The 17893-nt window shown below is 37.0% G+C and overlaps 1 protein-coding gene across 18 annotated transcripts in view; it reads right to left on the reverse strand.

Annotated features, from left to right (window-relative positions):
- The window catches only part of LOC138936797 (ensconsin), a 139045-nt gene that overhangs the window by 63249 nt on the left and 57903 nt on the right, over positions 1–17893 (reverse strand). The gene's annotated exons all lie outside the window — the stretch shown is intronic.

Here is a 17893-nt window from a genome sequence, read left to right on the forward strand (position 1 = left end):
TATCGGTAGATTAGGAAATATTCTATTTGAAAAATAATCCGATAAGCCATAATCATTATATACGATGCTATCTTTTAAGAAACTTTCTCTATTCACGTAAATAAGCTAACAAGTAGAATCTTTATGTAAATATTGATTATTTATCAGTTATTTCCGGCAATGTAAAAGAAGCCGAAATATGTATATTTTATCTGTGTGTTAACTTTAAATACCCGGTATTATGGTGACTGTGCAGGGATCCTAGTTTCCATATAATATTTGAAAGACAACCAATAATTCGTGTAATAAACGAAAGTTGGAATAACGGATAAATATTGGAGTATAGAAATTATACGGTTCGTACTGATAGCGGTATACGAGAGAGAAATGTATATTATTAACTACTTTTTAATAGTAACAATAACAAAATCATACAGTAAGAAACGATAGCGAAAAGACTTTCGCACCTAATTTGGATTCGCTTAAGAACATAATGCAAGTATAAATAATGATCCTTCACTTTCACCGAGCTCTATTCATATGACTATAATAGTCAGGTCTTTAATGAGATGTTTGAAAATATTTATAAATTATTGCATTAACACGTATTAAATGAAAAATTTCGTATCGAAAATCGCACAATGAAGATTGATTAAGAATCAGCTGACAGTTCATCGATTGTCCGCTTATGGCTATGCCGGAGTTTCACTCACGGACAAGCACAGCGGAGTATATAAACGGCAATCGGGAATGACGAGAACAGCCTTAAAAGGCGACACTAACAGACGTTCTCTCTCAACCATTACGAGCGTTAGCGCGATAAGTCTTAAAAATTATTTCAATTTATTGCGAGGCATACACCACTTTCTATCTATAATACGTATACCGTGAAATTGTGAGATGTAGAAGAGAAAATAAACATTGTTACGATTGCTATAGAAATTAAGAAGACATAAAACCAAATTCGTTGGAGACAAATTGTTCGAACATGTACACATTTCTCGTTTGAACATTTTGTGCGATAACGATTTAAAAATCAACACGGATCAATGCGGAGTGCGTTCGACAATTTGTCAGCGGGAAGAAGTGTTTTTATCGGATCACCTGTATACCTTACGGAGTATAGGAAGGTAGCAACACGGTTTCTTTCATCGCGGTAGCCCTTCTTGGGAGAGGCGTCGGAGCGTGGCGGTCGTAAATCATCCGTAAAGTCGAATCGACTGTAAGTAACGACCCTGATCGCAAACTCCCGGTTACGTCGTATCCGTAAAATACATGGAGAACCACTTGGCCATATTCTTCTCAAATCCCGTGTCACCGGCAGAACGCATTTAATCTTTTTTTTTTTTCCCCACAAATCATCCTTTAACGATATAATATTGCTCGATTTGTAATTTATTGAAATGAAAGAGCACTTTCTTTTGTATTTGATAAAAATAATTTATAGATTTACATATATTAATAGAAGGACAGGAAACGCGCATCTCTCGATTGCATATTCAAGAAAATATTATTATATGACGAGCATGATTCGTTTGCGACGCGTGTGTTTAATATACGCTTGGCGAATAAATCTGCATCAATAATGCAATACACTTGCACGCTGCGACGGTAACGACCGTGAACGGTCGTGCGCGGAGAAAGCGAGGAAGTGTGCCCGTAATCTACGGAGTTTAAAAAAACTCGAAAGAGAGAGAGAGAGAGAGAGAGAGAGAGATGCGATTTCTTCTTTGGACAATCTCGCGCCGCGACTTCCTCGTTCGCGTTCGTATTCGCGAGCGTTTTGCACAATTGCTGGAAAACCGCAAGGCTCGGTGTGACTCGGTAAGTTTCGTCGCGAGAAGAATAAGAGTATTGTGCGGAGAGGAAAAAGAAATGGTTCACGTTCCCATGAATGGCCGTTCGATGAATGGAAAATTTTATAAACGTTCTTTCGAGAGATTTGTAAGCCAAATCCGGCACGTCGTTCTAGATTTGACGTTTGTAGATGGCAAACGTCAAAGGCACGCGAGAAGTCATATGACTGAGTAATCCGAGTTTCATTAAGATTCCGAATGTGATGCGCGAAACGGAAGGAGCGAATATACAATACATAAATTCCTGTTCTCTCTTCTATCGCGTTTTTTTTTTTTTTTTTGCGCATCATGGATGCCATACACGATCCGTCGTTGTTCTCTGCGAACGACTTGTTGTATCGGTCGAGCGTAACCTTACGATTACGCGCTAGCATCGTAACGCGGAGAGCTATCGAGGTGTCGGCCACTGATTTACATCGCAGATTGTCCACCGACGATAGAGCAGGCGCTTACGCAAGAGATTTGTCTCGGCTTGACACCATCACGCGCCATGCCGCCGCGCCATTTATGCGTCATGCTACGCCGGTATTCTCGTCGCGGCGGTCTTTCTCGGCTGGACGACCTTGCAATGCCGTAGCGCGATGTAACCGGGCGTGCACAGCGCGTCACGGACATTAAAGCCGCTTCGCTATCCGCCTGGATATCAGACTTAATTACTGCCACTAATGACAGAAGAATATTTTGGAATAATCTAAACAGAAAGATTATTAATTGTCACGATGTAATGTACTTTGGAAATATTTCGACACGTATATCTTGATATTTTTATTATCTAGCTACATTGTGAGAATTGGGATCTGAAAAATGCTAACATTGTAGAGATAAAAGAATCGGATCTACATCGCAACATCAATTACGTAAAAGCTGAATTCGATAACAGATCTCGCACAAGTCGCAAATTGAATTTAAATCAGAATCGTATATATATATATAAATTGATTTCGCGACTTAATAATTGGCCTCATAAACTTCCAAGAGTGCGGCGGTGTAAAATCTCTGTTTGCGAGTAATTAGCGGCGATGCCGCGGAAAATAACGGCTTACATTCAGGCTAGGTGTGAACTTTGCGAAATCTAACAGCGCCTAGGAAATTCGTGGAAGAGCCATTACGAAAAGTTTCCCGTTCTCGACGCAAAACTCCGATATCAAATATTTAATCCTTCTCGTTTTCGCAGTTTATAGAAGAACGCATTTTAAATTCTAATTCGAGGCTGTTTTTATTCTCGCGAGCTGGAGAACAGATCGTTTTAAAGGGCGAGAAAAGAAGAAGATTGTCCTTTTTAAATTCTTTCCTTTGTTCCTCGGGATACGCCATAACACGAGTATCTCTTTGCGCTTATTAACTTTTAAAAGAGCATGCTTTAAAGCAGATATGTATAATCCTTCGAGTATATTTGAATCTCTTTAAGAAATTTTATCGTTATACTATCGAAAAGGATATTAATACGTAATTTCGATCTCAGCAATAAAAAGATCACTTATTTATTATATTCATATATTTTGTTTTAAAATTTATTTTTAAGTTTGAAAGAAAAAAAAAGGACGAGAGAGCCTACATTATGCAACTAGAAAAACTGATCCATTTAAGAATTAAATATCTCTCGATCGATTTATTGATGATGGTTGTTTTACGACTATCTCTGTCGAGACGCGAAGATAAAGACGCAACAGGAAATTCATCGAGATCGGTACGCGAGCATTGAATTTGACAGAACACGGCGACGTAGTTGAGTTACGCGCGTCATGCATCGAGGATGCAACGGCATATATACAATTGCATCTCGGAACAGCGCGCCGGACGTTACGGTCCTCAAACAGCAAGAACGGTAAAGCGTTTTACATGACTGAAGTGTGTCCCCTCGTTTCTTTTATTAGTCTTCACAACCAGCGCGTCGTTTCAAGTGCTATGAAAATATCCGCGATAAAAAAAACATCCATTTCTCACTTTCACACAGATAGTGGGATGAAAAGGACTGTAATTAATTTACGAATTAATAATTGACATGAGAAATGTAAGTATTAAAAAAATGGGTACTTGGTTAAGAAACTTCTCTTTTTTTTTCCATTGATATGAAATAAAAAGAAAGTCTTTCTCTAAAAATTTCTTTCTAATTTATTTCTTCTCAAGTTTACGAAGAAAATCTAGTCTCTTGTATGCCATCTGTATATATCGTCCTTTTTTCCAAACTCCCGCATGTCATTATTACGGTCGATGATTGCATTCGTATTATAAAGTTACATATTCGAATATACTTTCTACCGGGAATGCGAACTCGTTCCATTCGATTCCTCCGTCTTTTGCCTTTTATCGTGCCGACCGTAAAAGTCGAGCGACCAATTCTTAAATCGTCGGGAAATGTGAATTCCGTGAATGCCAAATAAAGGCTGATACATATATACATAGCTGGGATTAATTCGACAATAAAGTGGAAAAATCTTTCGCCATTAACCGCTGTGTATTTTTTATCAATAGAAATTTTTTTGAAAATTTTTCTTATTCGAGCAACCCCATTCGCAAGAAATCCCACGTAGCTGAAATCAATCCAACCGTTCTCGTCTTTCGTAAAACGTATTATCCGATAAAGCGTCAGTACATAGCTCGCATGATAGGGATGAGAAAAAAGATCGCGAGTTTGAATGATATCAGATTAGCGGCTGAAAAATAAGAAGCGTCGAGTCACAAGTTCTCACATTTATACGTCAATGATCTCGTGTGTGATTTCTATAAAAACTTTGCACCGTTGATCGCGCTTGTACGTTATGACATTAGAAATTATACATTGATTATGCATAATGATGTTACAGATTAACATTAAGTAGCTCACGAAGAAAAACATCATTACTGATTATAAATTTCATCTCATTAAAAAGTAATAAAGGGAGAAAAAAATTATCGAATCCACCATTTATTTGCACAATATATATATATTGTATAAACAAATTTAATTCTTTAATTTAAATATTTATTAATAAAATACCAATTATTCGATTCTACTTCACAAAATCATAGCTATGAAATCATTGTAAATGAAATACATTATAAAATACAATACGTCATCTGAAAACATGTGAGATGATAGAGATGGTAAAAATAACAAATACGATACAAGCATATTTTGTGTGGACAGGTCTATATGGTCTATATGGGTCTTAAAGAGGCAGGGAAACGTAGCGAACATATGTCTCCGGGCAAGGCCGTCCACACGGTTTACACGAACCCAGTGTACGGCAATTGCAGGGAAATGTAGAGCGAACGAACCGACGACTGGAAACGCTCCAGATATCGTAGGTGAGAAACATGTAACTCGCCGCCCACGCGGTGGAAATCGTTGGGACAATAAAGGGGAGATGGCGGGAAGCTAATTTCGAACTCCGAATCAGTCGATGTAACAAATGGAGGGAGGAAACGCCGAAGCTCTATAGTTCGAATAAAGACATAACTCAAGATTCGCGTTTAAGATACAGGGGATGATTAACGAGGATCTCTGTAAATCGAATTCTATTAACCAATACTGGATTAATGAAACATGTCCTAAAATGTTTTTAATATATAATCGTATCGACGACGAGACAACTTTCTCCGAAACCTGTCTCGTTTATTGAAAATTCATTAATGATCTCTCTCTCGCTTTCGAGTCGATCGATGACGAAACGCTCGCCTGCGCGCGATGAAGTAAAACGCTCGGCTCGATCGCGATGTAAACATCGTAAAGAGATCAGGTTCTCTTCGGCGTAGGCTGTGCATTCGACATCCGTATGATTCGCGGCGATTATTATCCACATTCTGTCTAGGAATTAAAATCAAATTTCCTGTTTCTTTCTAAGGCGTGACGATATAATTTTCTCTAACAAGATGTATGTAAGAGATCAGTTGCGAAACTTGACAAAATTTGACTACTTAAAAAGTAATGCACGTGTATGCAACGTCACTTCCGGCATCGAGAGTGACATAACTAGAAAAATTGCGATTTTAAATTAATATCGGAAATTCATTCTCACGTATAGCTAGCGAATGAATTATTTCTTCAATGAAATACGTACGATCTCACTGTATAAATTCCAGCAATTAAAAGCACGTATCTTCATTAAGACGAAATAAGGTTTATTACTTGTTTCGTAACTATCGGTGGGCTTGGTTCGTAATAAGCTTACTTAGGAATAATAGTCGATGCAGCTGCACGAGAAATGCACTTTGCTCAAACTTAACAACACTTATCCCGCGATTTATCGTATCGCTCGAATGAAATACCGCGCAGATTTTTCATCGATATATATATTTTTTTTTATATTATCATCATTAGACTCTGAATCTTATTTACAATGTAGGAAAATGAGATAAAATGAAAATAATAGCAAATCGATGCTAAAATTTTATGCTTAAAATCGGTAAGCACGAACGGTACGAACGACGAACGCTTAAACGATAGCGGGAAATCTTATAGCTATGGAATTTTACGATTCTTGCCACATAAAAAAAAAAAAAAAGGCGGCACGATATACTACGAGGCCTTTCGCAGATGTTATTGGCCTCGTAAATTCTGGGGTCGTACTTTACGTGACCGAGAGCAACACTATTCTTTCGGATAATACAGATTCGACAGCAATGAACTTAATATACTATATTAATTTTAGGTGATAAATAATATTATTTTCTATTTTTTTTTTCTTTTATATATAATTCATTATTTCAATTTCACATTACTAACTAGTAATTTATGACAGGTTAGACACGGTTGCATTTCCGTCGAATCCGCGCTGTCTCGTTAAGAATCGCTGGAGTCGTTAAGAATGTCCGAGAGGGATTTTAAAGTTGGCGTACCGCGAGCAGAACCGTGAAAATTATCTTGGAAGTTTCGAGACACCGTCACGAGGTGTTGCTCGCGGACATTTGTAAAAGATAAAAAGCCTCGTTAACGGCCGTAACGCGTTTATTATCTCGTAACGCGCGCACGATTACGCGTCTCTTTTTCCTCCATTTATCTCCAACTTGTCAAAAGCACCAAAAGTATCGATCGATCAGCTGACTGGCTGAAAAACGCAGTTAGACGTTTTTGACGTTGCGCGCTTCAGCCCCGATAACGAAAGGCAAATTATATATAGCAAACTCAAGCTTTAATTATACTTCCAAGCGATTCTTTAAATCGTGGAAAGGGGGAGAAATGGAAGAATAATCGTAAAAACCACTATATTAAATAATATTAAATTCTGCCTAATTCTAGAGCGCGGAAGAATAAAATTCGCAATTTTTCTCGCGATATCGCATATACGGTATTAATTAGCACGATTAACAATCGATAAACATCACGGAAGAAACACCCGTTTGTTCTCATAGTGTTTAAGACATAATGCAGTATTCTTCTGATTTTCCTTATATCTCTTTCAGAGTTCGCGGTCGTATTATCGCGTGAGAACTCGTTCGCGTACGTCGTTCAGAAATTATGTCACAATCGCATGCATAGAATGTATGCGTACCCGCGCACACATATGTTTATACGTATATCAGTTAGATGGAGATGATTAGGCGCATCTGTAATAGAATCGTGCTTTTGCCAAAAGTCCTTGGTAAAAATTCTTTCGTCTTTGCAGCGCCTCTTGCTTTCTTCAGTATTTAATTTAAATATCTAAGATATAAATTCGATTTTAAATTGCACGAATACAAAAATGTCGATGAACTATTTCAAAATTATTCTGCCTATATAAGGCCATTTGAAAAGAATTTCAATAATCGACGCGAGAGCGATAATAATAATATTACGGAAAATAATCCATTCAGGTCTCTAGGTATAATTGGAGGGGGAACAAAAGTCTTCGCAGCGTCAGAAGCGTCCCGCAATATCTTCTTTCGTGCTCGTATGCATAATCGATCCAAGTTTCTTTGCATTCCGCCGACCGGAATAACGACCGGAACGGAGAAAGAGTAGGTACCAGGGACGAGGTCGGGAGATCAGAATGAAATTTATATTTTCGAGGCAATTCGTCTAACGTGCAAGCATCGAGATAGCGTTGCTGCCTTCTTATCGATGCGGGATCGGAAGAAAATTACTCTCGTATTCCGAAATATCGACGACGACGACGACGACGACGACAAAGACAATGGAAGGAAGAATTTAAAACGAGTCGATTAACTCTCGCAAGATTTCATCACACGCGCGCAAATTGTGCCTCCTCGTCAAGTCGCAGACGATCGTGAGCGAGATCGTTGTAATAATTACCGAAGCTTGATGAATTTCACGAGGGGATCTTTCGAGTTGCAGATTGACTCTGAGAGAGAAGAGGAAATGATACTTTGACACAAGCTAGTCGACTGGCTCGAGAACTAGGCCAACTTCTTAGATGGATAACCTTGCCTTCCACGCGTGATAACAGCTAAACGCTGTGTCTGACAATATAATTAGTCGCTCCTCTCTTTTTCTTTATTACGGCTCTGCAGTTGCAGATCTTAATATCGTAATATTCTGACTCTGCTATCTCTATAAAACACAAATCCTTTATCCTCCCTAATATACGAACTCTTGCAACGAGCGCGACGCAATTGCTGGCGCAAGAAGTGACGTAGGACCACCAGGTGATGGAGCTCGAGTAATACCTCGGTTGAAATGTAGGTCAGAGCCTCCCGTCCGTGCGTGCGGCTTAAATCAGAAAAATCTTGGTCGCGATCGTGGCAACCTTTTGTTTTTCGCTCCATTGCCTTTCAGAGAAAACGAACAACGTTATATGCATTATAAAACATTGGTTATTTTTATTTCGCTGCCGGTCGACCGTCAATGTTGCATCGCGTCGTTGCTTATTTATATAACAGCGACGAATAATCAACAGGATCAAATCGATAAAATTTTGGACAAAAGAAAAAAACAAATTATTTACGCATGTGTGTTACATAATTAATAATTACAAAATACACATCCTTTAATTATACAATTAAATAATTAAAAATCATCAGAAAAATGTCGCCTACCTAGCAATATGTTAGAGAGAAATTTAATTAAGTTAAGAAAAAGTTTGCGTGGCAAAACATACATATATAATTTTAACATTATTAACGTCTAAATATATATATATATATATAAGACACGTGACCGACCTGTCAACGAAATCAAGTTGAGAGCAAAAATCAGTAGAAATTAATTTTCTAAAACGAATTTTTTAAGAACAGTCGACGGAAATCGCGATGAGAGCGAAATTAAAGCGCGAGAAAAGGTAAAGGAATACGGCCTTTATAGATCCTTGACTCGTAAAAGATGCTTTTTACACATCGAGCTTTAAATTGCTCCATGCTGTAGATTACGTTTAATTAATAGTGGGAGGAATTATACGTATAATGTGATGTATTTCCACGAACATTAGATATTCCCACGCGCATCGTTATCTTTCTCTCGATATTATTAACGTCGCAATGTCACACCCCCGTAATATCGTTAATTAATTACGGCGATGAAAATAGAAAACTTGAATGATAAATTATGACGTATGAGAGAGGAAATATATACTTTATTAGCAAACGGGAAATAAAGAGATTATAATGAACGATCGAACATGCTACCGAGTAATTAATTGATTGATGCTAAAAATAATATTGTTTGAATATGGTTGCTGGAGATACGATAAAATGCTTTTGACATTTTGTTAATAATAAATTGATAATATTTGGATTTTAAAGTATTATTTGATAACTGTATGGATACCTATGGGAGTACGTATCCGTAGATAGTAAAGCAAGAACGATAGCCTGAGTTACCAACAGCTGTGAGAGTATCATCGATCGGACGACCATCGTTCGTTGGTACAGCTCTAGAATCTCTGCCGTACCGTCTGCAGTGAGCCAAGAACCTGTATTACAATCTTTACCAACGATATAGTTGGTCTAAAATACATTTCAATAAATATGACAGCCTTAACAAATAATTTTTTATCCAGTTGTTGAAAAAAAGCTGCAGAAAAAATATTGCATTCCTTAAATAATTAACTTTCCAATTATTCTTGACAAAAGATAAATTTGAAACTCACTTTTCTAGCTACTTAGCATTATAAAATTACTTGAGTAACTTATATAATAAAGAAAGTCAATTATGGCATCTTTTGTCAAGGAAAGTGCTATTCGCGAAGACAGCCCGTATTATAATTCTATATACATGAAAGACAAGCGCGGGCGGGGTACGATTATTGATTTTTTCCAATATACAATTGGTACAAATGGTATTGACAACGGGGCTGTTGCATTACAGCCATTGATGTTTCGCGAGGCTCTTGTTGATCACGAAGAGTAGGAAGGAAACACGAATGCTAAACGAAACGACGTCTGGTTCGCGATGATGTGGGCGAATGTTTCGCCCCCGCACCTCAAACAACACGGCCCATCATTTTTCTTAACTTCGCCCTTCGTCATCATCTTCTTGCTCCGTCCTGTTTTCCAGGACTTCACAGTGATTCTCCTCGTATCAAGTACAATATATGTGAGTAAAGTGAATCGAGTAGATATACATTTACAGTAGTCGGATATTTAGCACATTTTGACACGAGAATAATTTGTTGTGGAATAATTCTTAATTACTCTAATTATTCTTTAATTACTTGAGTTCTTTAATAACACAAAAAAAGTCTTCGTAGACACGAGGACGTAATCGCGAATCTCTTTATTAGAGAAACCTTATTTAAGATATTATATAGAAATTATATTTGTACGCGAGAGAGATAAAATATAAAGTAATTAAATATTTTATGATTAAATAATGAAACGATTTAAAAAATTTTTTGGATCGTAAAATTTAATACTTATTATGAAATAATGGAAAGATCTACATATCCGCATTTCTAAGATACATGACGAGATACGATTATACGAAAGAAAACGAGAGAGAGATATGTTCGTAAACTGGTAACATTATCGAGATAGAGTGTCATAAACGAGTTCGCCATCAAAAATCTGACAAACGCAACGTGTTGTTCTCAATAAAAATGTGGGGTGCCGTGGGCGTGAAAGGATCGGCTAGACGGAGGAAGAAAAAAATTGGGAAAAGATGTCTCGCTTCCTCGTGACGACGGTGCCCCCCATCATCGAGCACGTGCTCGATCATCAAGAGAAACCGGTTCTCATCCGATCGCCGACCGAGAAATCTTTTTATCCGTCCGTAGTGACCTTAACAATCGATTTCGGAGTATTATCGCGCTAAAAGAAACGTTTTCTTTCTGAGATAATAAATAATTTCTTGAATACCGAAAGAAATTTTGTTACGCACATTGTGAAGAAAAATTATCTAACGAGGCTCTAGTAATTTTGATAATATCCAGTAGACATTGGATGATTATATAAAATAAAGAATAGTGTGCGCGAATGAAATGTCTCTGTATTAAAAGATTGTTCTATTGTTTAAATTTTATATATATTTAAAATGTTTTCCTAATTTTATCATTATCTCTCTTTCTCTCTCTTTTATTAGTTGCTAAGCATGCTCTGTACGATTTAGAGATATCGGAGATTTAATTAGCACCGGCAATGAAAAGCCATACAGGCAAGAAACTTGATAACGCGAAACTTTTTTCAAACTTCTCAGGCGATAAGAAACTCGAAAGCTCGTTACTTAACATTCGATATTTGCGAATCTTCGCGGAAGCTCAAGAATTTCAAAATACTTTGAAGAAAGTTCATTGTTATTTGTTACAGTCTAATTAGCGGTTAAAGAATCTCTCGCGATCCATTGTGTTGCGAGATACAACTATACGAAGATAAATTCGATTCCATCGTAAATTATGTCGTGCGCGACGCACTATCGTACGCTATTCATAAATCATCGCGCTGTAATAAGCCGCGGCATCGAGATGAAAGTTTTCCACTCACCATGTGCCAAGCAGGATCTAATTACAGCCTAAAAAAAATTCTCGACAATACCTCATCCATCCCTTGTACGGGCATGCTCGTTTCTAGTCGTGCATCTCTCAAATTACACATTTCGCATATCATTATAACAGACAACAACGTCACTATTTTGTAAAATATTTAATTAAGCGTCGAAAGCGAAGAAGTGAAAGGATGAATACTAAATATGCTTGCTTAAAATAAGATTTTCCTCTTCCTTTCTAATAATTACCGTGTCAATCTTGATATTACTATATATATGTAGACATTTTACTTTATAAAAGATAAGATTTTATATGAAAATGTCTACAAAGTATATGTAGTTATTACAATTTCAATCCTACGACAAAATTGAAATGGATCTTCTCAAAATCAGAAATAGCGGTTGGTATCAGGATTGCACAAAGTAGTCCAAGGAGGAATTTCTATGTAAGTTCGAGTCACTCTCAAATTGCTTAGAACGTGCACGAGAACATTGTCTCTCAGCTTCCTTTTAGGATGGAAGAACAAATATTCCACCGTCTACGATTGTCGGGTGACAGAGCAAACATCAAGGAATCGAATTCCATGAGAAAATACCAGGAAAGCTTCGAGCACATCGAATATCGCGTCGAGCGTATTTAAGTTCAACAACGATTCCATCTAAATTGTCGCAAACGAACGGTATTCTCGTTCTTTATGCTCCCGCAAGAAGAAACTTGTTTTACCTGTCTTAAGCGAATATCGGATACAGACCGATATTCGACCTCCGTCTTCATTTCGATCCACGTCTTTCGACTCACTGTTCTTTCATTCTATTCTGATCCATTGCCAACCATTGCTAATTAGAGCGCGGGAGCTTTATCAAAGAATCTGTGCGATACTATTTCGTTTTTCCGTTTAATACTCATGCGTAAGATAAATTCGCGCGAAAGCGCGCCGAGTCAATAAAGAAAGTATAATATACAAATCGCGCAATGATAAACGGGTGAGAGGGGGGGGGAGGGGGATCATGGACCCAGGGCCTGAAAATGTGCGTCGGCCATACGCTTCTGCGCGATCGATCGAACTTCGCACAATTCGCGGCTCGACGTCAGTCACGCATCGGGGAGCTTTGAGCTTGGCGTACTTTCTCTCAAGAGCGACGTGGCGCCGACATAAAGGAAGACGAGGCAACTCGACAGAATGCCGATCTAAAGTGGATTTTCCTAATAGAGTGCACTTACCACGTGCTTTTTCAATCTCTTTACAAAGATTCCCTCGCGCGTTAAAGCAACGTAGCGCTGAAGATTCTAAAGTCGCCAGTTCTTAGCCAATTAATTTGAGACAGTCGCCGGATCACAAGATGTTCATAAAATACAATATATATATATAGAATTATATATTTATTATTTTAATTAAAACGGTTTCTCAAAAATTAATTTACGCGGAATTTTATTATTTTGTCTTAAAGCAGATTCAAACGATATGTCATTTACTTGTGTATAAATTACCGCGGTAACGGTAACTCTTTTGCTTAATTGGCGAGCTGCTAATGAGACGATCTGCGAAATATCCTAAAAAATTTTGACTAATTAAACTGGAATTCGCTGTGTTCCTCAAACACTCAACATTAAACGTAGCTAGTTACTTCCGAATTTTCTCTGAAACTTACAAAGTGAATACCTAGAAAGGCATTGGCCTGAGAGAGAGAGAGATATTTAATTGTATATATTATTATAATTAATTAACGGTTCATTCAAAGCGCTCGCACGATACAACAATAAATCGTAGTGATATTTACGAGAGGAAATAAAAGCAAGCGGAGATGCATTTCCGAGATTGTTATTAATATTTTTATAAAATAATAAAAAAATAAAAACGTAAGACGCGGAAAAGAATTAAATAATGCAATTATACCGATAAGATACTCGAGCGTTTCTAAAATAAATTAAATATATATTACGTAAAGAAAATTGGAATAAGATATAAAGTGCGCTTAAGGCAAAAAAAAAAAAAAAAATTTATCTTCGAAAAAGTAAACGAGAAAATTATCTTCCAACATTATTGAAATTTATTGATACATGTTCTTTAATTAAGCACATTTTAATAACATGCATATTCCACGTATATTATACTCATTCTTGGTGCTCTTAATAAAAATTCAAGTAGACGCCACCCCTTCTCAAGAATGCAAAAACACGACAATTTCCAGGAAGTACAACGCGGTAGCAAAGTTTCTATAGCGCGAATGAGGTGGCATGACATGGCAGAATTCGCTCTGTTAGGTAGGTTCTCCCGGATTTTCTTTTCATTAGCGTGGTGCAACAGCCGATTACACGGTAGCCGATATAATGGACGGAGTCGAGATAATCTTCTGGATAAATCGCAGCTCGTGACCCCGTCTTTACCCCGTGACAATAAACCGTAATAAAGATCGATGATTTGATCGCGAGCCGGTGCACACGGAGTGACGAACTTCCGGATACGCCCATCGCCCGTCGAAATTTGCCGGCAAACCTGCGGAAAAAAAAAACAGGTTCGCGAACCTGATCTCGCGCCAAGTAATCCCGCCGAAGAAATACTCGAGTTCGATAAAATTCACTATCTACGAGCTTGAAACACTGTGACAGCGATTTTTCAATTAGAAACTCGCCGCGTGTCGTAAATGTTCATCTTTCAAGAAAATCACGTTTCCTTGGAGAGATATTCGGAAGATATACATGCTCGAGGTAATAGTGTCAAAAAGTATTGTAAATGCTGATTTATATCAGAATAATTGATAAAGTTTTGAATCTGATAGAAAATACAATATTTCTTCTATATATTTTTTCACGGGAAATAATTATCTTACGCTAAAACAAAGTAAGATAAATTGCGAATGTTGTATAATTAAAGCATTCATGGAAGACAATCGTAAAATTGATTTCAACATTCAAGCAAGCATGAATTTTCAAAGCAATGTCACATGTCGAAATGCAACACATTCGGCAGATGTGGTTCAAATCGAATGTGATACTGCGAAGCAAAAAAAAAAAAAAAAAAAAAAGCGCATTGTGCTAAAGATAGTGAACGTAAATATGTAATTTTGTAGCCATATTTGTTACGTGTTACATATTCGTTGCTCGATCGCGCGCGATCAATACCTATATGTATACAAACTGACTATCGAGCAAAATAACGTGAAATTACCTTCGCGTTTATTCTGTAATTTCTCTTATACTTTTTTCTCTATTCGCTATCATTTGATCTCTCTCTGTCTAAACTATGTTAATATATCATAGTTTTAGTTTCTCTCTTATGTATAAAATGTATATTATTATTTTGACATAATTAGACTTTTACATGTCAAACGAAAAAATGCGAGAGAGATGTCGCAAAAGATAATAACAGAGCCAAATGAATAAGCAAAATGAAATGAGCGATTGTCAAGTAGATGAAAGACGCGTGACACATTTAATCAGATCATTCAGTTTCCGCTCAAGGACTAGTCGTTGAATGAATACAGTCTTACAGGTAATGGAATTTTGTGGTCGTAGATCGAGACCCGGATATGTTAGAGCCAGCTTACATCATGGTTAACGCGTAAAAGTCTGCCGTTTACTCGGCAAACGATGAATTCTAAAAGTCATGTAACCTGGACGCTCGCATGCAAATCCTCGAATTCGAAATTTCTCTCCATCTTTGCGCGTCTTCATAATATCTCTCAAATCGTAAAAGCTGCCAAGAACTTTCTAATTAATCGCATTTGTATCAAAAATTATCAATATTACAAATTAGGAAAACATTATGTATAAAATATATAATTCAAAATATAATTTACAAAACAATTGCAAACTTTCAAAGCAATAAAATCATCAAAAATCAGTCAGTTTTGTGTCTTTCAACATTACAAGGGCAACAGAAGATGATGCCACTCAGCTTCGTATATAGGGACACAGTCGATAGTATTGATTATGGGATTTGGCTAGTCAATAATCGATCTTATCGATCATATACTTGTATAAATTCCACGATCGCAAGTCTACCCTGGCATGTTTAATTTCGAGCTAATCTCGAGATTGCGCGACGCGGAAAAAAAACGGCAGGGGCGAATGAATATTTCTCGTTCCATGCTCTCATTAGTTTTATTTGATTATAAATCGTAAGCGTGAGTGGTATTCTAATAGCATTATGTTTCTTCCACAAAATTCTATAATGACGAGAATTGATAAGTATATTTTTCTGTTCGCTGAAAATTTATCCATCCATCGAGAGATTGTGTAAATCATGTCGATCGCGAAAGAGGTTACTTCTTCTCTTTAAAAAATAAATTATTATTAATATAACTATCTTAATTACAAAATAATCTTTAATCACTTTTATGATTATAAAACCAAAAAAATAATATAAATTAATAACGATAAATTATATTTTATACTAAAAAATATGTAAACGTATGCTTCGATCGTATAAAAATTTTTAGAAGCTTCATTTCATCCGATGATTACAATAGTACGATCAAATATTATGTATGCGGTCTATTCATCCGTAGTCAGACGTTGCTTGTCATGAAAGTATTAAGAAAAACATCTAGTCATCTCGGCCATTTAAACGTTAATTATTTATAATATATTATGCATTTTTTTTACAGCAATACGCACAAACACACGCTTTTACATGCATACTTTGCGCATTAATGTGTGTGTGTGTCCTTCAATCGATAGATTCTCGGAGAACGAACAATGCCTTTGTATCGAGGTGCCTCTCGATACTCCCATGAGAATCCTATCTTTACGAGCACCGAGAGAAACCTAATGTCATCGTCTTCGTTCAAAATGGTTATCAACCGCTTTAATATCTTCGTAATTCTATCATCGAGTCATCGCCTAGGCCTCGGCTGAAAGGCAGACTCGACTGCGAGAGATCGCACGTTTAAAGCGGCGATTCATACAGGTTCGCAACTCGATGATCCCCATAAAACGTTACTGTCAAATACAATCTAGCCCTATTTACACAGTGGCGAAGCAAACTCAATTCCGCGCAAAATAAACTGTCAACATTTCAATCATTATTTCCAAAGGAAGATAAATTGTAACATTATTGTAACATTATTTTGTTTAAAAAAAAAAAAGAAAATTGTTTTAACAACGACACAAAGTACTTTTCACGCAAAGTTTCACGAAAGTTTGTTGGATGAATTTTTTGCAAATTTTAAATTAAGCGCTACAGAAACGTCTTTTCGGATAATTGAATTTTCGTGACAACGATTGATAGCTCGCATAAACGACAAATCATTATACGCGTTGCTACGACAAAAGGTACAGGAGCGTACAAAACGATTGTGTAACAAGACGAAATCAGCGCGAGTTCACCTTGTTACACATGCCTCGATTATGTGTTTCGAGACACGTGTTTCCGGGCTTTGAGAACGAAGCTCGGTCAATTGGCGCATTTCCCTGGGTATAATTACAAAGACCTCGTTACACAAGGCGTGGAGTTAGGTCTATGCGTTACGTCGATTCACTTCATTAGCTACGAAATTCAGTTCGAATTACGTTCTCTCGCGCAGCAGTCGCTAATTCGATGTAACGTGGGAATGTTCCACGTAATTATTCAAAGCGTGACTCTCTGTACAAACGTCACATTAGTACGATAATAACGCATTTTACTTCATAAATATTGTATGAAATGAATAGGAAATACGCGTTATCGAATTTAAATATTTAGCAACTGTCGCGTCATTTCAAATATTTACAAAGTAAAGTGCAGCAAAGTGTATAGGAAAGTATACGCAATATCTGCTTTTAAAATTCTCTTTTCGCGATTGTTTTTATAAATTACATACCAGAACGTAACTTAAACTGATAGTATTTTCAGCATGTCATTATAAAAATTTTGGACTTTTAATTGCATTCCGTCAAATGATCGAATCGATAAATCAGAGTTTTTGTTATGTATCAAAAGTGCAAGGCATAACTAAAAAAAAAAAAAAAAAAAAGTTTAACATCTTGAAGTCGCGTGGATAAGAAAAACGGGAAATTGCACGACGCCACGTCAAACTGGCTCCAGTACGCCCCAAGTGCCCTGCTTGGCCGAGCCTTGCAACGAAAGCTTTTAATAACCGTGACACACTTGCGTACGTATTTGTCGCTTATCGCAAACAGCGTCCAAGTCACAACCCATTAGTCTCGATCGCGGAAGTAACCCGGTCGAGGGAAAAATATCTCGTTAGCATACGACGCCCTTGCGCGTATCACGGTGACGCATTG

Source organism: Polyergus mexicanus, unplaced genomic scaffold (genome assembly GCF_030449975.1).
Source record: "Polyergus mexicanus isolate NDT 795.1 unplaced genomic scaffold, iyPolMexi1.0 SCAF_10, whole genome shotgun sequence".
NCBI classification, from domain to species: Eukaryota; Metazoa; Arthropoda; class Insecta; order Hymenoptera; family Formicidae; genus Polyergus; species Polyergus mexicanus.